Source organism: Oncorhynchus masou, unplaced genomic scaffold (assembly GCF_036934945.1).
Source record: "Oncorhynchus masou masou isolate Uvic2021 unplaced genomic scaffold, UVic_Omas_1.1 unplaced_scaffold_2384, whole genome shotgun sequence".
Classification (NCBI taxonomy): Eukaryota; Metazoa; Chordata; class Actinopteri; order Salmoniformes; family Salmonidae; genus Oncorhynchus; species Oncorhynchus masou.
The window spans coordinates 18,531-42,273 of NW_027008841.1; the positions used below are offsets into that span (position 1 = coordinate 18,531).

The 23,743-nt window shown below is 43.5% G+C and overlaps 1 pseudogene; it reads left to right on the plus strand.

Moving 5' to 3' along the window:
• The window catches only part of LOC135533436 (E3 SUMO-protein ligase PIAS1-like), a 47,282-nt pseudogene that overhangs the window by 18,202 nt on the left and 5,337 nt on the right, over nt 1-23,743 (plus strand).

Sequence of the window (23,743 nt, forward strand, 5' to 3'; positions counted from 1 at the left end):
TTTTCTTAGGATCTCTGCCCGTGCGAGGTTCAAACTGTACTGTCACCCTACCAATTGACTATATTACATGTTCTGTATTGCTGAGGTCCCCATTTCTACTGTCATCGATGACAAGATAGCACACCCCTCCTTTTCTCAGAGCGTTCCTGGTAGCCAGTTTTGTTTTGAGAAGTCTGTCTGGAGGATAACTGGTGTGAAGAACAACCATCCCTGTTGTGGGTAGAGGACCCTGTATTGTCTGATCGGTTGAGTGAACAGACCTCTCACTGAAAAGGGACTAAGCCTCTGTTCAATCAATCAGTCAATCAATCAAATGTATTTAAAAAGTCCTTTTTACATCAACTGATGTCACAAAGTGCTTGTACAGAAACCCAGCCTAAAACCTCAAACAGCAAGCCATGCAGATGTAGAAGCACAGTGGCTAGGAAAAACTCCCTAGAAAGACAGGAATCTAGGAAGAAACCTAGAGAAGAACCAGGCTCTGAGGGGTGGCCAGTCCTCTTCTGGCTGTGCTGGGTGGAGATTATAAACCTAGAGAGGAACCAGGCTCTGAGGGGTGGCCAGTCCTCTTCTGGCTGTGCTGGGTGGAGATTATAAACCTAGAGAGGAACCAGGCTCTGAGGGGTGGCCAGTCCTCTTCTGGCTGTGCCTGGTGGAGATTATAAACCTAGAGAAGAACCAGGCTCTGAGGGTTGGCCAGTCCTCTTCTGGCTGTGCCGGGTGGAGATTATAAACCAAGAGAAGAACCAGGCTCTGAGGGGTGGCCAGTCCTCTTCTGGCAGTGCCGGGTGGAGATTAGAAACCTAGAGAAGAACCAGGCTCTGAGGGGTGGCCAGTCCTCTTCTGGCTGTGCTGGGTGGAGATTATAAACCTAGAGAGGAACCAAGCTCTGAGGGGAGGCCAGTCCTCTTCTGGCTGTGCTGGGTGGAGATTATAAACCTAGAGAGGAACCAGGCTCTGAGGGGTGGCCAGTCCTCTTCTGGCTGTGCTGGGTGGAGATTATAAACCTAGAGAGGAACCAAGCTCTGAGGGGGAGGCCAGTCCTCTTCTGGCTGTGCCAGGTGTAGATTATAAACCTAGAGAGGAACCAGGCTCTGAGGGGTGGCCAGTCCTCTTCTGGCTGTGCCGGGTGGAGATTATAAACCTAGAGAAGAACCAGGCTCTGAGGGGTGGCCAGTCCTCTTCTGGCTGTGCCGGGTGGAGATTATAAACCTAGAGAGGAACCAAGCTCTGAGGGGAGGCCAGTCCTCTTCTGGCTGTGCCTGGTGGAGATTATAAACCTAGAGAAGAACCAGGCTCTGAGGGGTGGCCAGTCCTCTTCTGGCTGTGCCGGGTGGAGATTATAAAAGGACATGGCCATAATGGCCAGATTGTTCTTCTAATTGTTCACTGTCCTCTACAGTTCCCCTCACTTATCACTAACCAGTACCTCCTCTCTCGCTCTCTCGCTCTCTGTCTCCGTCTCACTCTCTCTCTCGCTCTTTCTCTCTCTCTCTCTATCGCTCGCTCGCTCTCTCTGTCTCGCTCTCTCGCTCACTCTCGTTCTCTCTCTCGCTCTTTCTTTCTGCAGCATCGGACAACAGCCAGCGGTTTCAGGAAACGTGTTTTGCGTTCGCACTAACGCCGCAGCAAGTCCAACAGATTAGCAGCTCAATGTAAGAGACACTCAAACCCTCTGCTCTACCATGTACCCTACCAACATACCCTGCCTACCCTCTACCCTGCCATGTACCCTATACTACCATGTACCCTACCTACCCTCTACCCTACCGTGTACCCTATACTACCATGTACCCTATACTACCATGTACCCTACCAACGTACCCTGCCTATCCTCTACCCTGCCATGTATCCTATACTACCATGTACCCTATCAAGGTACCCTACCTACCCTCTACCCTACCGTGTACCCTATACTACCGTGTACCCTATACTACCATGTACCATACCAATGTACCCTACCTACCCTCTACCCTACCATGTACCCTATACTACCAACGTACCCCGCCTACCCTCTACCCTACCGTGTACCCTATACTACCATGTACCCTACCAATGTACCCTGCCTACCCTCTACCATGTACCCTATACTACCATGTACCCTACCAACGTACCCTACCTACGTACCCTACCTATCCTCTACCCTACCAACGTAGCCTACCTGTCTACCCTACCATGTACCCTATACTACCAACGTACCCTACCAACATACCCTACCTACCGTCTACCCTACCATGTACCCTATACTACCAACGTACCCTACCAACGTACCCTACCTACCCTCTACCCTACCAACGTACCCTACCGACCCCTACCCTACCGACCCTCTACCCTACCTACCCTCTACCCTACCTACCCTCTACCCTACCATGTACTCTATACTACCATGTACCCTACCAACATACCCTGCCTACCATGTACCCTACCAACGTACCCTGCCTACCCGCTACCCTGCCATGTATCCTGTACTACCATGTATCCTATACTACCATGTACCCTACCAACGTACCCTACCTACCATGGACCCTATACCACCATGTACCCTATCACCTACCCTACCAACGGACCCTACCTACCCTCTACCCTACCATGTACCTTATACTGCCACGTACCCTACCAACCCTCTACTCTACCTACCCTCTACCCTACCATGTACCTTATACTACCACCTACCCTACCAATGTACCCTACCTACCCTCTACCCTACCATGTACCTTATACTACCACGTACCCTACCAACATACCCTACCTACCCCTCTACCCTACCAACGGACCCTACCTACCCTCTACCCAACCATATACACTTTACTACCATATACCCTATACTACCATGTACCCTACCAACCCTCTACCCTACCATGTACCCTACCAACCCTCTACCCTACCAACGTACTCTATATTACCAATGTACCCTACCAACCCTCTACCCTACCATATACACTTTACTACCATGTACCCTACCAACCCTCTACCCTACCAACGTACTCTATACTACCATGTACCCTACCTACCCTCTACCCAACCATATACACTTTACTACCATGTACTCTATACTATCATGTACCCTACCAACCCTCTACCCTACCATGTACCCTACCAACCCTCTACCCTACCATGTACCCTACCAACCCTCTACCCTACCAACGTACTCTATACTACCATGTACCCTACCTACCCTCTACCCTACCAACATACTCTATACTACCATGTACCCTACCTACCCTCTACCCTACCATGTACCCTACCAACCCTCTACCCTACCATGTACCCTACCAACCCTCTACCCTACCAACGGACCCTACCTACCCTCTACCCTACCAACGGACCCTACCTACCCTCTACCCTACCAACGTACTCTATATTACCATGTACCCTACCAACCCTCTACCCTACCATGTCCCCTACCAACCCTCTACCCTACCAACGTACTCTATACTACCAATGTACCCTACCTACCCTCTACCCTACCTACCCTCTACCCTACCATGTACCCTACCTACCCTCTACCCTACCAACGTACTCTATACTACCAATGTACCCTACCTACCCTCTACCCTACCTACCCTCTACCCTACCATGTACCCTACCAACCCTTTAATGTCCATCTGTGTTTTTCAGGGACATCTCGGGGACCAAATGTGACTTCACAGTACAAGTTCAATTACGGTCAGTTGATAGAACTCATTGTTCTACTTGTAGTAGGATTCTATTAACCACTATGTAGGTCCTGATCAATATATATACTCCCACTATACTACAACCACTATGTAGGTCCTGATCAATATATATCCTCCCACTATACTACAACCACTATGTAGGTCCTGATCAATATATATACTCCCACTATACTACAACCACTATGTAGGTCCTGATCAATATATATCCTCCCACTATACTACAACCACTATGTAGGTCCTGATCAATATATATACTCCCACTATACTACAACCACTATGTAGGTCCTGATCAATATATATCCTCCCACTATACTACAACCACTATGTAGGTCCTGATCTATATATATCCTGATCTATATATATCCTTCCACTATACTACAACCACTATGTAGGTCCTGATCAATATATATCCTCCCACTATACTACAACCACTATGTAGGTCCTGATCAATATACAGTGCCTTGCGAAAGTATTCGGCCCCCTTGAACTTTGCAACCTTTTGCCACATTTCAGGCTTCAAACATAAAGATATAAAACTGTGAAGAATCAACAACAAGTGGGACACAATCATGAAGTGGAACAACATTTATTGGATATTTAAAACTTTTTTAACAAATCAAAAACTGAAAAATTGGGCGTTCAAAATTATTCAGCCCCTTTACCTTCAGTGCAGCAAACTCTCTCCAGAAGTTCAGTGAGGATCTCTGAATGATCCAATGTTGACCTAAATGACTAATGATGATAAATACAATCCACCTGTGTGTAATCAAGTCTCCGTATAAATGCACCGGCACTGAGATAGTCTCAGAGGTCCGTTAAAAGCGCAGAGAGCATCATGAAGAACAAGGAACACACCAGGTAGGTCCGAGATACTGTTGTGAAGAAGTTTAAAGCCAGATTTGGATACAAAAAAGATTTCCCAAGCTTTAAACATCCCAAGGAGCACTGTGCAAGCGATAATATTGAAATGGAAGGAGTATCAGACCACTGCAAATCTACCAAGACCTGGCCGTCCCTCTAAACTTTCAGCTCATACAAGGAGAAGACAGGAGATGCAGCCAAGAGGCCCATGATCACTCTGGATGAACTGCAGAGATCTACAGCTGAGGTGGGAGACTCTGTCCATAGGACAACAATCAGTCGTATATTGCACAAATCTGGCCTTTATGGAAGAGTGGCAAGAAGAAAGACATTTCTTAAAGATATCCATAAAAAGTGTCGTTTAAAGTTTGCCACAAGCCACCTGGGAGACACACCAAACATGTGGAAGAAGGTGCTCTGGTCAGATGAAACCAAAATTGAACATTTTGGCAACAATGCAAAACGTTATGTTTGGCGTAAAAGCAACGAAGCTCATCACCATGAACACACCATACCCACTGTCAAACATGGTGGTGGCAGCATCATGGTTTGGGCCTGCTTTTCTTCAGCAGTGACAGGGAATATGGTTAACATTGATGGGAAGATGGATGGAGCCAAATACAGGACCATTCTGGAAGAAAACCTGATGGAGTCTGCAAAAGACCTGAGACTGGGACGGAGATTTGTCTTCCAACAAGACAATGATCCAAAACATAAAGCAAAATCTACAATGGAATGGTTCAAAAATGAACATATCCAGGTGTTAGAATGGCCAAGTCAAAGTCCAGACCTGAATCCAATCGAGAATCTGTGGAAAGAACTGAAAACTGCTGTTCACAAATGCTCTCCATCCAACCTCACTGAGCTCGAGCTGTTTTGCAAGGAGGAATGGGAAAAAATGTCAGTCTCTCGATGTGCAAAACTGATAGAGACATACCCCAAGCGACTTACAGCTGTAATCACAGCAAAAGGTGGCGCTACAAAGTATTAACTTAAGGGGGCTGAATAATTTTGCACGCCCAATTTTTCAGTTTTTGAATTGTTAAAAAGTTTGAAATATCCAATAAATGTCGTTCCACTTCATGATTGTGTCCCACTTGTTGTTGATTCTTCACAAAAAATACAGTTTTATATCTTTATGTTTGAAGCCTGAAATGTGGCAAAAGGTCGCAAAGTTCAAAGGGGCCGAATACTTTCGCAAGGCACTCTATATCCTCCCACTATACTACAACCACTATGTAGGTCCTGATCAATATATATCCTCCCACTATACTACAACCACTATGTAGGTCAGTTAAGAATTTGTTCTTTACTGACTTGCCACGTTAAATAAAGGGAAAATAAAAAATATAAAAATAAATAGGTCTTGATCAATATATATCCTGATCAATATATCAATATATCCCATTTAGCAGACGCTTTTGTCCAAAGCGACTTACAAGTTGGCTGGGGCCACTACTTTTACATATGGGTGGCATATGGTTGGCCCCAGCGGGAATCGGAACCCACGACGCTTGGCGTTGCAAGCGCCATGCTCTACCGACTGAGCCACACAGGACCATGATCAATACATATGCCCCCACTATACTACAACCACTATGTAGGTCCTGATCAATATATATCCTGATCAATATATATCCCCCACTATACTACAACCACTATGTAGGTCCTGATCAATATATATCCTCCCACTATACTACAACCCCTACGTAGGTCCTGATCAATACATATCCTCCCACTATACTACAACCCCTACGTAGGTCCTGATCAATATATATCCCCCCACTATACTACAACCCCTACGTAGGTCCTGATCAATATATATCCTGATCAATATACTACAACCACTATGTAGGTCCTGATCAATATATATCCCCCCACTATACTACAACCCCTACGTAGGTCCTGATCAATATATATCCTGATCAATATACTACAACCACTATGTAGGTCCTGATCAATATATATCCCCCCACTATACTACAACCACTATGTAGGTCCTGATCAATATATATCCTCCCACTATACTACAACCCCTACGTAGGTCCTGATCAATATACATCCTCCCACTATACTACAACCACTATGTAGGTCCTGATCAATATATATCCCCCACTATACTACAACCACTATGTAGGTCCTGATCAATATATATCCTCCCACTATACTACAACCCCTACGTAGGTCCTGATCAATATATATCCTGATCAATATACATCCTCCCACTATACTACAACCACTATGTAGGTCCTGATCAATATATATCCTCCCACTATACTACAAACCCTATGTAGGTCCTGATCAATACATATCCTCCCACTATACTACAACCCCTACGTAGGTCCTGATCAATATATATCCCCCACTATACTACAACCCCTACGTAGGTCCTGATCAATATATATCCTGATCAATATACTACAACCACTATACTACAACCACTATGTAGGTCCTGATCAATACATATCCTCCCACTATACTACAAACCCTATGTAGGTCCTGATCAATACATATCCTCCCACTATACTACAACCCCTACGTAGGTCCTGATCAATATACATCCTCCCACTATACTACAACCACTATGTAGGTCCTGATCAATATATATCCCCCCACTATACTACAACCACTATGTAGGTCCTGATCAATATATATCCCCCCACTATACTACAACCCCTACGTAGGTCCTGATCAATATATATCCTGATCAATATACATCCTCCCACTATACTACAACCACTATGTAGGTCCTGATCAATATATATCCTCCCACTATACTACAAACCCTATGTAGGTCCTGATCAATACATATCCTCCCACTATACTACAACCCCTACGTAGGTCCTGATCAATACATATCCTCCCACTATACGACAACCACTATGTAGGTCCTGATCAATACATATCCTCCCACTATTCTACAAACCCTATGTAGGTCCTGATCAATACATATCCTCCCACTATACTACAACCCATACGTAGGTCCTGATCAATATATATCCTCCCACTATACTACAACCACTATGTAGGTCCTGATCAATATATATCCTGATCAATATATATCCTCCCACTATACTACAACCACTATGTAGGTCCTGATCAATACATATCCTCCCACTATACGACAACCACTATGTAGGTCCTGATCAATACATATCCTCCCACTATACTACAACCACTATGTAGGTCCTGATCAATACATATCCTCCCACTATACTACAAACCCTATGTAGGTCCTGATCAATATATATCCTCCCACTATACTACAACCACTATGTAGGTCCTGATCAATACATATCCTCCCACTATACTACAACCACTATGTAGGTCCTGATCAATACATATCCTCCCACTATACGACAACCACTATGTAGGTCCTGATCAATACATATCCTCCCACTATACTACAAACCCTATGTAGGTCCTGATCAATATATATCCTCCCACTATACTACAACCACTATGTAGGTCCTGATCTATATATATCCTGATCAATATATATCCTCCCACTATACTACAACCACTATGTGTGTCCTGATCAATATATATCCTCCCACTATACTACAACCACTATGTGTGTCCTGATCAATATATATCCTCCCACTATACTACAACCACGATGTGGATGTTACCATGTCAAGCCAGCTAGATACTAGACAGAGGAAGTGACTGTTACCATGATTTATACTAGACAGAGGAAGTGACTGCTACCATGATTTATACTAGACAGAGGAAGTGACTGTTACCATGATTTATACTAGACAGAGGAAATGGCTGTTACCATGATTTATACTAGACAGAGGAAGTGACTGTTACCATGCTTTATACTAGACAGAGGAAGTGACTGTTACCATGCTTTATACTAGACAGAGGAAGTGACTGTTACCATGATTTATACTAGACAGAGGAAATGACTGTTACCATGATTTATACTAGACAGAGGAAGTGACTGGTACCATGATTTATACTAGACAGAGGAAGTGACTGTCACCATGATTTATACTAGACAGAGGAAGTGACTGTTACCATGCTTTATACTAGACAGAGGAAGTGACTGTTACCATGATTTATACTAGACAGAGGAAGTGACTGTTACCATGCTTTATACTAGACAGAGGAAGTGACTGTTACCATGATTTATACTAGACAGAGGAAGTGACTGTTACCATGATTTATACTAGACAGAGGAAGTGACTGTTACCATGCTTTATACTAGACAGAGGAAATGACTGTTACCATGATTTATACTAGACAGAGGAAGTGACTGTTACCATGATTTATACTCGACAGAGGAAGTGACTGTTACCATGATTTATACTAGACAGAGGAAGTGACTGTTACCATGCTTTATACTAGACAGAGGAAGTGACTGTTACCATGCATTATACTAGACAGAGGAAGTGACTGTTACCATGCATTATACTAGACAGAGGAAGTGACTGTTACCATGCTTTATACTAGACAGAGGAAGTGACTGTTACCATGATTTATACTAGACAGAGGAAGTGACTGTTACCATGATTTATACTAGACAGAGGAAGTGACTGTTACCATGCTTTATACTAGACAGAGGAAATGGCTGTTACCATGCTTTATACTAGACAGAGGAAGTGACTGTTACCATGATTTATACTAGACAGAGGAAGTGACTGTTACCATGATTTATACTAGACAGAGGAAGTGACTGTTACCATGCTTTATACTAGACAGAGGAAGTGACTGTTACCATGATTTATACTAGACAGAGGAAATGGCTGTTACCATGCTTTATACTAGACAGAGGAAGTGACTGTTACCATGATTTATACTAGACAGATGAAGTGACTGTTACATGATTTATACTAGACAGAGGAAGTGACTGTTACCATGCTTTATACTAGACAGAGGAAGTGACTGTTACCATGATTTATACTAGACAGAGGAAGTGACTGTTACCATGCTTTATACTAGACAGAGGAAGTGACTGTTACCATGCTTTATACTAGACAGAGGAAGTGACTGTTACCATGATTTATACTAGACAGAGGAAGTGACTGTTACCATGCTTTATACTCGACAGAGGAAGTGACTGTTACCATGATTTATACTAGACAGAGGAAGTGACTGTTACCATGCTTTATACTAGACAGAGGAAGTGACTGTTACCATGATTTATACTAGACAGAGGAAGTGACTGTTACCATGATTTATACTAGACAGAGGAAGTGACTGTTACCATGCTTTATACTAGACAGAGGAAGTGACTGTTACCATGATTTATACTAGACAGAGGAAGTGACTGTTACCATGATTTATACTAGACAGAGGAAATGGCTGTTACCATGCTTTATACTAGACAGAGGAAGTGACTGTTACCATGCTTTATACTAGACAGAGGAAGTGACTGTTACCATGATTTATACTAGACAGAGGAAGTGACTGTTACCATGCTTTACACTCGACAGAGGAAATGGCTGTTACCATGATTTATACTAGACAGAGGAAGTGACTGTTACCATGCTTTATACTAGACAGAGGAAGTGACTGTTACCATGATTTATACTAGACAGAGGAAGTGACTGTTACCATGCTTTATACTAGACAGAGGAAGTGACTGTTACCATGCTTTATACTAGACAGAGGAAGTGACTGTTACCATGCTTTATACTCGACAGAGGAAATGGCTGTTACCATGCTTTATACTAGACAGTGGAAATGGCTGTTACCATGATTTATACTAGACAGAGGAAGTGACTGTTACCATGATTTATACTAGACAGAGGAAGTGACTGTTACCATGCTTTATACTAGACAGAGGAAATGGCTGTTACCATGCTTTATACTAGACAGAGGAAGTGACTGTTACCATGATTTATACTAGACAGAGGAAATGACTGTTACCATGATTTATACTAGACAGAGGAAATGACTGGTACCATGATTTATACTAGACAGAGGAAGTGACTGTTACCATGATTTATACTAGACAGAGGAAATGACTGTTACCATGATTTATACTAGACAGAGGAAGTGACTGTTACCATGATTTATACTAGACAGAGGAAGTGACTGTTACCATGCTTTATACTAGACAGAGGAAGTGACTGTTACCATGCTTTATACTAGACAGAGGAAGTGACTGTTACCATGATTTATACTAGACAGAGGAAATGGCTGTTACCATGCTTTATACTAGACAGAGGAAGTGACTGTTACCATGATTTATACTAGACAGAGGAAGTGACTGTTACCATGCTTTATACTCGACAGAGGAAGTGAATGGTACCATGCTTTATACTAGACAGAGGAAGTGACTGTTACCATGCTTTATACTAGACAGAGGAAGTGACTGTTACCATAATTTATACTAGACAGAGGAAGTGACTGTTACCATGCTTTATACTCGACAGAGGAAGTGACTGTTACCATGATTTATACTAGACAGAGGAAGTGACTGTTACCATGCTTTATACTAGACAGAGGAAGTGACTGTTACCATGATTTATACTAGACAGAGGAAATGACTGTTACCATGATTTATACTAGACAGAGGAAATGACTGTACCATGATTTATACTAGACAGAGGAAGTGACTGTTACCATGATTTATACTAGACAGAGGAAGTGACTGTTACCATGATTTATACTAGACAGAGGAAGTGACTGTTACCATGCTTTATACTAGACAGAGGAAGTGACTGTTACCATGCTTTATACTAGACAGAGGAAATGGCTGTTACCATGCTTTATACTAGACAGAGGAAGTGACTGTTACCATGATTTATACTAGACAGAGGAAGTGACTGTTACCATGATTTATACTAGACAGAGGAAGTGACTGTTACCATGCTTTATACTAGACAGAGGAAGTGACTGTTACCATGATTTATACTAGACAGAGGAAGTGACTGTTACCATGATTTATACTAGACAGAGGAAATGGCTGTTACCATGATTTATACTAGACAGAGGAAGTGACTGTTACCATGCTTTATACTAGACAGAGGAAATGGCTGTTACCATGATTTATACTAGACAGAGGAAGTGACTGTTACCATGATTTATACTAGACAGAGGAAATGGCTGTTACCATTTATACTAGACAGACTCCCACCCAAACGACATAACATCCTATCACGAACCGCAAAATGGAAATATGAAAAACATGAATTAAAGAATATGACAACAGCCTACAACTGAAATATAATGATTAGACTGTAAATGTAACCTATGTCAAATACAATGATTTAGATAACATGTTTAATTACAGACAATTACTAAGCCAAATGATTTATATATCTTCTGTGAAAATAAAGTAAGGCCACTGAAGACTAAGTGTTAATGAATTACCACGGTGTAAATGAAAGTGATATGGATTACAGCAACTGTGTGAAGCGCAATTTAAATATCATTATAGAACAAAGCACTTTGTATCTGTTTCTATGGTTACGATATCGACTTCCAAACAATAGGAAATGACCCTCCATAACACATTTCTTTCCAATTCAGACATAGTTTTTCAGTACAACAGGCCTTGTCGTCCTGTCAGAACATATAAACTACCAGCCTAACCACGAACACAACATAACCATGTTTATAAACTACCAGCCCAACCACGAACACAACAAAACCATGTTTATAACCACACAACATAGAACATGTTACTATAAACTACCAGCCCAACCACGAACACAACAAAACCATGTTTATAAACTACCAGCCCAACCACGAACACAACAAAACCATGTTTATACCAGCCCCACCACGAACACAACAAAACCATGTTTATAAACTACCAGCCCCACCACGAACACAACAAAACCATGTTTATAAACTACCAGCCCAACCACGAACACAACAAAACCATGTTTATAAACTACCAGCCCAACCACGAACACAACAAAACCATGTTTATAAACTACCAGCCCCCACGAACACAATGGAAACATAACTGACATCTGTCTTAGGGGTGGAAACATAACCATCTGTCTTAGGGGTGGAAACATAACCCTGACGTCTGTCTTAGGGGTGGAAACATAACCCTGACGTCTGTCTTAGGGGGTGGAAACATAACCCTGACATCTGTCTTGGGGTGGAAACATAACCAGCCTGTCTTAGGGGTGGAAACATAACCCTGACATCTGTCTTAGGGGGTGGAAACATAACCCTGACGTCTGTCTTAGGGGGTGGAAACATAACCCTGACATCTGTCTTAGGGGGTGGAAACATAACCCTGACGTCTGTCTTAGGGGGTGGAAACATAACCCTGACGTCTGTCTTAGGGGGTGGAAACATAACCCTGACATCTGTCTTGGGGTGGAAACATAACCCTGACATCTGTCTTAGGGGTGGAAACATAACCCTGACATCTGTCTTAGGGGTAACCCTGACATCTGTCTTAGTGGGTGGAAACATAACCCTGACATCTGTCTTAGGGGTGGAAACATAACCCTGACGTCTGTCTTAGGGGGTGGAAACATAACCCTGACATCTGTCTTAGGGGGTGGAAACATAACCCTGACATCTGTCTTAGGGGGTGGAAACATAACCCTGACATCTGTCTTAGGGAGGGGTTAGGGGGTGGAAACATAACCCTGACATCTGTCTTAGGGGGTGGAAACATAACCCTGACATCTGTCTTAGTGGGTGGAAACATAACCCTGACATCTGTCTTAGGGGGTGGAAACATAACCCTGACATCTGTCTTAGGGGGTGGAAACATAACCCTGACATCTGTCTTAGTGGGTGGAAACATAACCCTGACATCTGTCTTAGGGGTGGAAACATAACCCTGACATCTGTCTTAGGGGTGGAAACATAACCCTGACATCTGTCTTAGGGAGGGGTTAGGGGTGGAAACATAACCCTGACATCTGTCTTAGGGGGTGGAAACATAACCCTGACATCTGTCTTAGGGGGTGGAAACATAACCCTGACATCTGTCTTAGGGGGTGGAAACATAACCCTGACATCTGTCTTAGGGGGTGGAAACATAACCCTGACATCTGTTTTAGGGTGGAAACATAACCCTGACATCTGTCTTAGGGGTGGAAACACAACCCTGACATCTGTCTTAGGGGTGGAAACATAACCCTGACATCTGTTTTAGGGGGTGGAAACATAACCCTGACATCTGTCTTAGGGGGTGGAAACACAACCCTGACATCTGTCTTAGGGGTGGAAACATAACCCTGACATCTGTCTTAGGGGGTGGAAACATAACCCTGACGTCTGTCTTAGGGGTGGAAACACAACCCTGACATCTGTCTTAGGGGGTGGAAACATAACCCTGACATCTGTCTTAGGGGTGGAAACATAACCCTGACAACATAACCCTGACATCTGTCTTAGGGGGTGGAAACATAACCCTGACATCTGTCTTAGTGGGTGGAAACATAACCCTGACGTCTGTCTTAGGGGGTGGAAACATAACCCTGACGTCTGTCTTAGGGGGTGGAAACATAACCCTGACGTCTGTCTTAGGGGGTGGAAACATAACCCTGACATCTGTCTTAGGGAGGGGTTAGGGGGTGGAAACATAACCCTGACCACAATCTAGTGGCCATTCTTCATTGCAATATGCCCATTATGGTTGACGTGTGTGTGTGTGTGTGTGTGTGTGTGTGTGTGTGTGTGTGTGTGTGTGTGTGTGTGTGTGTGTGTGTGTGTGTGTGTGTGTGTGTGTGTGTGTGTGTGTGTGTGTGTGTGTGTGTGTGTGTGTGTGTGTGTGTGTGTGTGTGTGCGCGCAGGTTTTGTCTCTCTGAGACGAGTTGTCCTCAGGAAGACCACTTTCCGCCCAATCTGTGTGTGAAGGTGAACGGAAGCCATGCAACCTCCCGGTAAGAAACACAACTCCACACACTGTACTGTTAGTTACACTGTACTGTTAGTTACACACTGTACTGTTAGTTACACACTGTACTGTTAGTTACACACTGTACTGTTAGTTACACTGTACTGTTAGTTACACACTGTACTGTTAGTTACACACTGTGCTGTTAGTTACACACTGTGCTGTTAGTTACACACTGTGCAGTACTGTTAGTTACACACTGTACAGTACTCCTAGTTACACATTGTGCAGTACTGTTAGTTACACACTGTACTGTTAGTTACACACTGTACTGTTAGTTACACACTGTGCTGTTAGTTACACACTGTGCAGTACTGTTAGTTACACACTGTACAGTACTCCTAGTTACACATTGTGCAGTACTGTTAGTTACACACTGTACTGTTAGTTAAACACTGTACAGTACTCCTAGTTACACACTGTACTGTTAGTTACACACTGTACTGTACTGTTAGTTACACACTGTACTGTTAGTTACACACTGTACTGTTAGTTAGACACTGTGCAGTACTGTTAGTTACACACTGTACTGTTAGTTACACACTGTACTGTTAGTTACACACTGTGCTGTACTGTTAGTTACACACTGTGCAGTACTGTTAGTTGCACACTGTGCAGTACTGTTAGTTACACACTGTACTGTTAGTTACACACTGTACTGTTAGTTACACACTGTACTGTTAGTTACACACTGTGCTGTTAGTTACACACTGTGCAGTACTGTTAGTTACACACTGTGCAGTACTGCTAGTTACACACTGTACTGTACTGTTAGTTACACACTGTACAGTACTGTTAGTCACTGCTAGTTACACACTGTACAGTACTGCTAGTTACACACTGTACAGTACTGCTAGTTACACACTGTACAGTACTGCTAGTTACACACTGTACAGTACTGCTAGTTACACACTGTACAGTACTGCTGGTTACACACTATACAGTACTGCTAGTTACACACTGTACAGTACTCCTAGTTACACATTGTGCAGTACTGTTAGTTACACACTGTACTGTTAGTTAAACACTGTACAGTACTCCTAGTTACACACTGTACTGTTAGTTACACACTGTACTGTACTGTTAGTTACACACTGTACTGTTAGTTACACACTGTGCAGTAGTGTTAGTTACACACTGTGCAGTAGTGTTAGTTACACACTGTACTGTTAGTTACACACTGTACTGTTAGTTACACACTGTACTGTTAGTTACACACTGTGCTGTACTGTTAGTTACACACTGTGCAGTACTGTTAGTTGCACACTGTGCAGTACTGTTAGTTACACACTGTACTGTTAGTTACACACTGTACTGTTAGTTACACACTGTACAGTACTCCTAGTTACACACTGTACAGTACTGTTAGTTACACACTGTACTGTTAGTTAAACACTGTACAGTACTCCTAGTTACACACTGTACAGTACTGTTAGTTACACACTGTGCAGTACTGTTAGTTAATACACTGTACAGTACTGCTAGTTACACACTGTGCAGTACTGTTAGTTACTGCTAGTTACACACTGTACAGTACTGCTAGTTACACACTGTGCAGTACTCCTAGTTACACACTGTACAGTACTCCTAGTTACACACTGTACAGTACTGCTAGTTACACACTGTACTGTACTGTTAGTTACACACTGTACAGTACTCCTAGTTACACACTGTACAGTACTGTTAGTCACTGCTAGTTACACACTGTACAGTACTGCTAGTTACACACTGTACAGTACTGCTAGTTACACACTGTACAGTACTGCTAGTTACACACTGTACAGTACTGCTGGTTACACACTATACAGTACTGCTAGTTACACACTGTACAGTACTCCTAGTTACACATTGTGCAGTACTGTTAGTTACACACTGTACTGTTAGTTAAACACTGTACAGTACTCCTAGTTACACACTGTACTGTTAGTTACACACTGTACTGTACTGTTAGTTACACACTGTACTGTTAGTTACACACTGTGCAGTAGTGTTAGTTACACACTGTGCAGTAGTGTTAGTTACACACTGTACTGTTAGTTACACACTGTACTGTTAGTTACACACTGTACTGTTAGTTACACACTGTGCTGTACTGTTAGTTACACACTGTGCAGTACTGTTAGTTGCACACTGTGCAGTACTGTTAGTTACACACTGTACTGTTAGTTACACACTGTACTGTTAGTTACACACTGTACAGTACTCCTAGTTACACACTGTACAGTACTGTTAGTTACACACTGTACTGTTAGTTAAACACTGTACAGTACTCCTAGTTACACACTGTACAGTACTGTTAGTTACACACTGTGCAGTACTGTTAGTTAATACACTGTACAGTACTGCTAGTTACACACTGTGCAGTACTGTTAGTTACTGCTAGTTACACACTGTACAGTACTGCTAGTTACACACTGTGCAGTACTCCTAGTTACACACTGTACAGTACTGTTAGTTACACACTGTACAGTACTGCTAGTTACACACTGTACTGTACTGTTAGTTACACACTGTACAGTACTCCTAGTTACACACTGTACAGTACTGTTAGTCACTGCTAGTTACACACTGTACAGTACTGCTAGTTACACACTGTACAGTACTGCTAGTTACACACTGTACAGTACTGCTAGTTACACACTGTACAGTACTGCTGGTTACACACTATACAGTACTGCTAGTTACACACTGTACAGTACTGCTAGTTACACACTGTACAGTACTGCTAGTTACACACTGTACAGTACTGTTAGTCACTGCTAATTACACACTGTACAGTACTGTTAGTTACTGCTAATTACACACTGTACAGTACTGCTAGTTACACACTGTACTGTACTGTTAGTTACACACTGTACAGTACTCCTAGTTACACACTGTACAGTACTGTTAGTCACTGCTAGTTACACACTGTACAGTACTGCTATTTACACACTGTACAGTACTGCTATTTACACACTGTACAGTACTGCTATTTACACACTGTACAGTACTGCTAGTTACACACTGTACAGTACTGCTGGTTACACACTATACAGTACTGCTAGTTACACACTGTACAGTACTGCTAGCTACACACTGTACAGTACTGCTAGTTACACACTGTACAGTACTGCTAGTTACACACTGTACAGTACTGCTAGTTACACACTGTACAGTACTGTTAGTTACTGCTAATTACACACTGTACAGTACTGCTAGTTACACACTGTACAGTACTGCTAGTTACACACTGTACAGTACTGCTGGTTACACACAAACCATACCTTCAATTACTATAAACATTTGATTGACATGTGGTGTGACTTTTCCCTCTCTCTCTCTCTCCCTCCACCTGTCTCTCTCCCTCCCTCTCTATTTCACTAACCCTCTCTCCCTCCCTCCACCTGTCTCTCTCCCCTCTCTCTCCCTCCCTCCACCTGTCTCTCTCCCTCTCTCCCCCCATCTTTCTCCCTCCATCACCTGTCTCTCTCCCTCCCTCTCTCTTTCTCTATCCCTCTCTCCCCCCCCTCTCAGGGTTATCTTCCTCCAACGAAAAACGGTGTGGAGCCGAAGCGCCCCAGCCGGCCCATCAACATTACCTCAGTGGTCAGACTATCCACCACAGTCCCCAACACCGTCGTGGTGTCTTGGACCTCAGAGGTTGGAAGGGTAAGAAATCTTTCTGACCTTTTTTATTATTATTTTTTGTTGTATTTTTATATATTTTTTTATAATTTAATGTTTTAAATGTTTTAATTTATTTATTATTGCCCCCTTTTCTATCCAAATTCCTGGTATCCAATTGGTAGTTACAGTCTTGTCCCATCGTTGCAACTCCCATACGGACTCGGGAGAGGCGAAAGGTCGAGAGCCACGCGTCCTCCGAAACATGACCCCGCCTAGCCGCACTGCTTCTTGACACATTGCTCGCTTAACCCGAAGCTAGCCGCACCGATGTGTCGGAGGAAACACCGTACACCTGGCGACCGTTTCGGCGTGCACTGCACCCGGCCCGCCACAGGAGTCGCTAGAGCGCGATGGGACAAGGACATACCGGCCGGGATCGAACCCGGGTCTATAGTGGTGCCTCAAGCACTGCGATACAGATGCCTTTAGACGTCTGCGCCACTCGGGAGGCCAATTTATTTGATGTTTTAAGCACTTAGACTTTACTCCTGTAAGAAATGCTCTGTATAAATAATGTTTTGGTTTGGTAAGAACAGTGGGGCAAAAACACATGAATAAAAGTTCAGTGATCCGGATGAAAAAGAGAGTGATTTTAACAACCCTACAGCACCTTCTGTGTTTTCAGAGCTACTCTATGGCGGTGTACCTGGTCAAGCAGCAGTCGTCCACAGTACTGTTGCAGAGACTACGGTCCAAAGGCATCCGGAACCCAGACCATTCCAGAGCACTCAGTAAGGGTTGCCAGGACGACGCACTGTTTACACTGTTAGCACTGTTAGCATGCTAGGTTAAATGTATGGATCTATGGACCTGGCTGAACGGGTCCATGACACACGTGTGTCTCGCTACATGTTGAGTTCTGGCCTGTTGAAACCAGGCGTCTCGTTCTGTGTTGTCATGGCGCTCTGTACGATATTCCATGTGAAGTGGTCATGTACTGTAGAAGGTTGTGCAGGTCTTGTATAGGTGGTCATGATTGCTGCTTCTTCTTCATGCTGTTCTCTGTCCCCTGCAGTCAAAGAGAAGCTAACCGCAGATCCAGACAGTGAAATCGCCACCACCAGCCTGCGTGTGTCGCTGCTCTGTCCGGTAAACACACACACTCTGTCTTTATACCCCTATTACTGTGCTTTACTGTGTGTGTCCCGACTTGTCTCAATACCCCTATCACCGTTTAACTACTGTGTGTGTGTGTCTGGTGCGTGTGTGTGTGTCTGTGGTGTGTGTGTGTCTGTGTGTGTGTGTGTGTCTGTGGTGTGTGTGTGTGTCTGGTGTGTGTGTGTGTGTCTGGTGTGTCTGGTGTGTCTGGTGTGTCTGTGTGTGGTGTGTGTGTGTGTGTGTGTGTGTGTGTGTGTGTGTGTGTGTGTGTGTGTGTGTCCGGTGTGTATGTGTGTAGCTGGGTAAGATGCGTCTGATGATCCCGTGCCGGGCGCTGACGTGTTCCCACCTGCAGTGTTTTGACGCTACGCTGTACATCCAGATGAATGAGAAGAAACCCACCTGGGTTTGTCCCGTCTGTGATAAGAAAGCCCCCTACGAACATCTCATCATTGACGGGTGAGACCCACAAGCCTGTACCAGCTCTTAGTGTCTCTATTTAATACAGAACATAGTGGTCCTAACGGGCCTTTCAGAAAGGATTCATACCCATTCACTTATTCCACATGTTGTTGTGTTACAGCCTGAATTTAAATGGATTACATTATTTTTTTTGAATTGTCACTGGTCTACACAAAATACCCCATAATGTCAAAGTGGAAGTATGTTTTTTGAAATTTGTAGTAATTAATCAAAAATTAAAAGCTGAAATGTCTTGAGTCAGTTAGTATTCAAACCCCTTTGTCATGGCAAGCCTAAATACGTTCAGGAGTAAAAATGTGCTTAACAAGTCACATAATAAGTTGCGTGGACTCAATAATAGTGTTTAACATGAATGACTACCTCCTCTCTGTACACCACACATACAATTATCTGTAAGGTCCCTCAGTCGAGCAGTGAATTTCAAATACAGATTCAACCACAAAGATGAGGAGGTTTTCCAATGCCTGGCAAAGAAGGACACCTATAGGTAGATTGGTCAAAAATAAATAAATAAAAAAGCAGACATTGAATATCCCTTTGAGCATGGTAAAGTTAGTAATTACACTTTGGATGGTGTATCAATACACCCAGTCACTACAGAGATACAGGTGTCCTTCCTAACTCAGTTGCCGGAGAGGAAGGAAACCGCTCACGGATTTCACCATGAGACCAATGGTGACTATAAAACAGTTACAGAGTTGAATGGCTGTGATTGGAGAAAACAACATTGTAGGTACGCAACAATACTAACCTAAATGACAGTGAAATGAAGGAAGTCTGTACAGAATAAAAATATTCCAAAACATGCATCCTGTTTGCAACAAGGCACTAAAGTAATAATACAAACAATGTTGCAAAGCAATTATATTTTTGTCCTGAATAAAAAGTGTTGTGTTTTGGGCAAATTCAATACAACACATTACTCAGTACCACTCTCCATATTTTCAAGCATAGTGGTGGTTGCATCATGTTATGGGTATGCTTGTAATCGTTAAGGACTGGGGGAGTATTTCAGGATAACAAATAAACTGAATGGAGCTAAACACAGGAACAATCCTAGAGGAAAACCAGGTTGTCTGCTTTCCACCAGAGATGAATTCACATTTCAGTAGGACAAAAACACAAGGCCAAATCTACACTGGAGTTGCTTAACAAGAAGACCGTGAATGTTCATGAGTGGCCTAGTTACAGTTTTGACTTAAATCTACTTGAGAATCTATGGCAAGACCTGAAAATGGTTGTCTAGCAATGATTAAAAACCAATTGACTGGGCTTGAAGAATTTTGAAAGGAATAATGGAAAAAATGTTGCACAATCCAGGTGTGTAAATCTGAGACTTACACAGAAACACTCTACTGTAATCACTGCCAAAGGAGCTCCTGCAAAGTATTGACTCAGGGGTGTGAATACTTATGTAAGTGAGATATTTCTGTAAAATGTCTAAAAACATGTTTTCACTTTGTCATTATGGGGTGTTGTGATGTCATTATGGGGTGTTGTGATGTCATTATGGAGTGTTGTGATGTCATTATGGGGTGTTGTGATGTCATTATGGGGTGTTGTGATATCATTATGGGGTATTGTGATGTCATTATGGGGTATTGTGATGTCATTATGAGGTATTGTGTGTGTGTATGGGTGAGGTGGGGAAAAATCTATTTAATCCATTTTGAATTCTGTCTGTAACACAACAAAATGTGGAATAAGTCAAGGGGTATGAATACTTTGTGAAGACCCTGTGTATACTGTATACATCTATGTTATTACACCGTATCACAGAAACTTGCGGTGGAGTCTGCCCCTACAATTTTGTGCAGATTTTCTTAATTTTAGGCTGGAAAGAAGCACATCATCCGGGAACGTGCCACTGGCCACTGTATGTTCCTCTGGGTTTAGTTTGTTTCTTTTCTGTGCCCAGTTTCAGACTTTAATGGCCACATCAGACCTGATGGGTTTAACATGTGTAGCCCAACATTTCTTTACATGGCTCCAGTTGCAACCAGCTTATTTTTCTGCACAAATTCAATATTCACCCATAGGGTGACATTTTGGGTGAGCAGTGATCAAAATAAACAGGAAGTTGAGAATAGTTGATAAGCAGCATGAATTTGTGCTTAGCTGGGGGGTTGTTGAGTTGAACGGTCTGTGGTTGTGTTCTTCAAACATGAAATGGTATTGAATCCAGATAGTCACATCCAACCATAGGACGGGATTCCGCTAGTTGACCTACAGTATGTACAAAAACAACCTTCTCAGTTATACTGTATACAAGTCCACTCTATTCAGTTATACTGTATACAAGTCTACTCTATTCAGTTATACTGTATACAAGTCCACTCTATTCAGTTAGACTGTATACAAGTCCACTCTATTCAGTTAGACTGTATACAAGTCCACTCTATTCATTCCTACAGGAGAGATTCAGATGGTCTTTTCTATTTTATACAATCTGTAGTGTATAGATGTATTTACACACAATGACTGTAACACAACGTGAATAACACCATACACACAATGACTGTAACACAACGTGAATAACACCGTACACACAATGACTGTAACACAACATGAATAACACCGTACACACAATGACTGTAACACAACGTGAATAACACCATACTCAATGACTGTAACACAACGTGAAGACATTGCATGTACAGTATACCTTCACACTGTTGTTTCTGTGTGTCTGTCTTGTCCAGGTTGTTTATGGAGATCCTGAACAGCTGTGTAGACTGTGATGAGATCCAGTTTAAGGAGGATGGCTACTGGGCCCCCATGAGGACAAAGAAGGAAGTACAGGAGGTCTCGTCAGCCTCCTACAGCAACGGACTGGAAGGTGAGAGAGGCGGTGTGTAAGGGCAGGCTTTTGGTCCAGCCCTGCAGCTTTTAACATACCTGATTCCACTACTCTGTTCATTGGACCTTGATCTGTATCAGAATGTGTGCTGGAACAACAGGCCACAAACCCAGTGTCTCTTGTTGTGTTAGATGATATTATTCTGGCTTGTTATCATTACACTATATGTCTCATGACTATTCCACTGTGTTGCCACTTGCTCTAGGCTTGGGTGTGTAAATCACTGCAAAATAGGCTAGCTATATAAATACATCTGATTGATTTGATTGTTTCCCGTGTCTCTCCCCCAGGCTTGCATCGGTCGGCGGTAGGGGAACAGAGGAGCTCGTCGTCCCACAACGGGGGCAGTAGTAGGATGAAGGTGGAGGTGATCGACCTGACCCTGGACAGCTCCTCAGAGGACGACGATGATGACCAACCGCCCCTCAAGAGGCCCTGCCCCTCCCTGTCCCCCACCTCGCCTCCCATCGTCAACAAGGGGTGAGGCCCACCTCCACCAATACACCTCAAACCAATCTCGCCCTCTCACCTACCTCACCCCTTTCACCTCTCCTTCCCCTCCCGCCCCTCCCTTCCCTCTCTCCCCTCCCTCCCCTCTCACCCCTCATACCTCTCACCCCTCTCTCACCCCTCATCTCACGCACCTCTCACACACCTCTCACACACCTCTCACACTCCTCTGTGTGTGTTAATATTTTCTCTGTCTGTCTCTCTTTCTCTGTGCTGTGTGTGTGTTTGTTTGCAGAGTGTTGAACCTGCACCACCAGGTGTCCCCAGTGAGCCGGACCCCCAGCATGCCGTCTGTGGACACCAGCTACATCCCCCTGTACCTCCCCTCATCCAGGACTACCGTCCCTACTACCACGCCCCAACCCAGCTCACAGGTAACACACTACCGTCCCTACTACCACGCCCCAACCCAGCTCACAGGTAGCACACTACCACGCCCCAACCCAGCTCACAGGTAACACACTACCACGCCCCAACCCAGCTTACAGGTAACACACTACCACGCCCCAACCCAGCTCACAGGTAACACACTACCACGCCCCAACCCAGCTTACAGGTAACACACTACCACGCCCCAACCCAGCTTACAGGTAACACACTACCACGCCCCAACCCAGCTTACAGGTAACACACTACCACGCCCCAACCCAGCTTACAGGAGCACACTACCACGCCCCAACCCAGCTTACAGGTAACACACTACCACGCCCCAACCCAGCTCACAGGTAACACACTACCACGCCCCAACCCAGC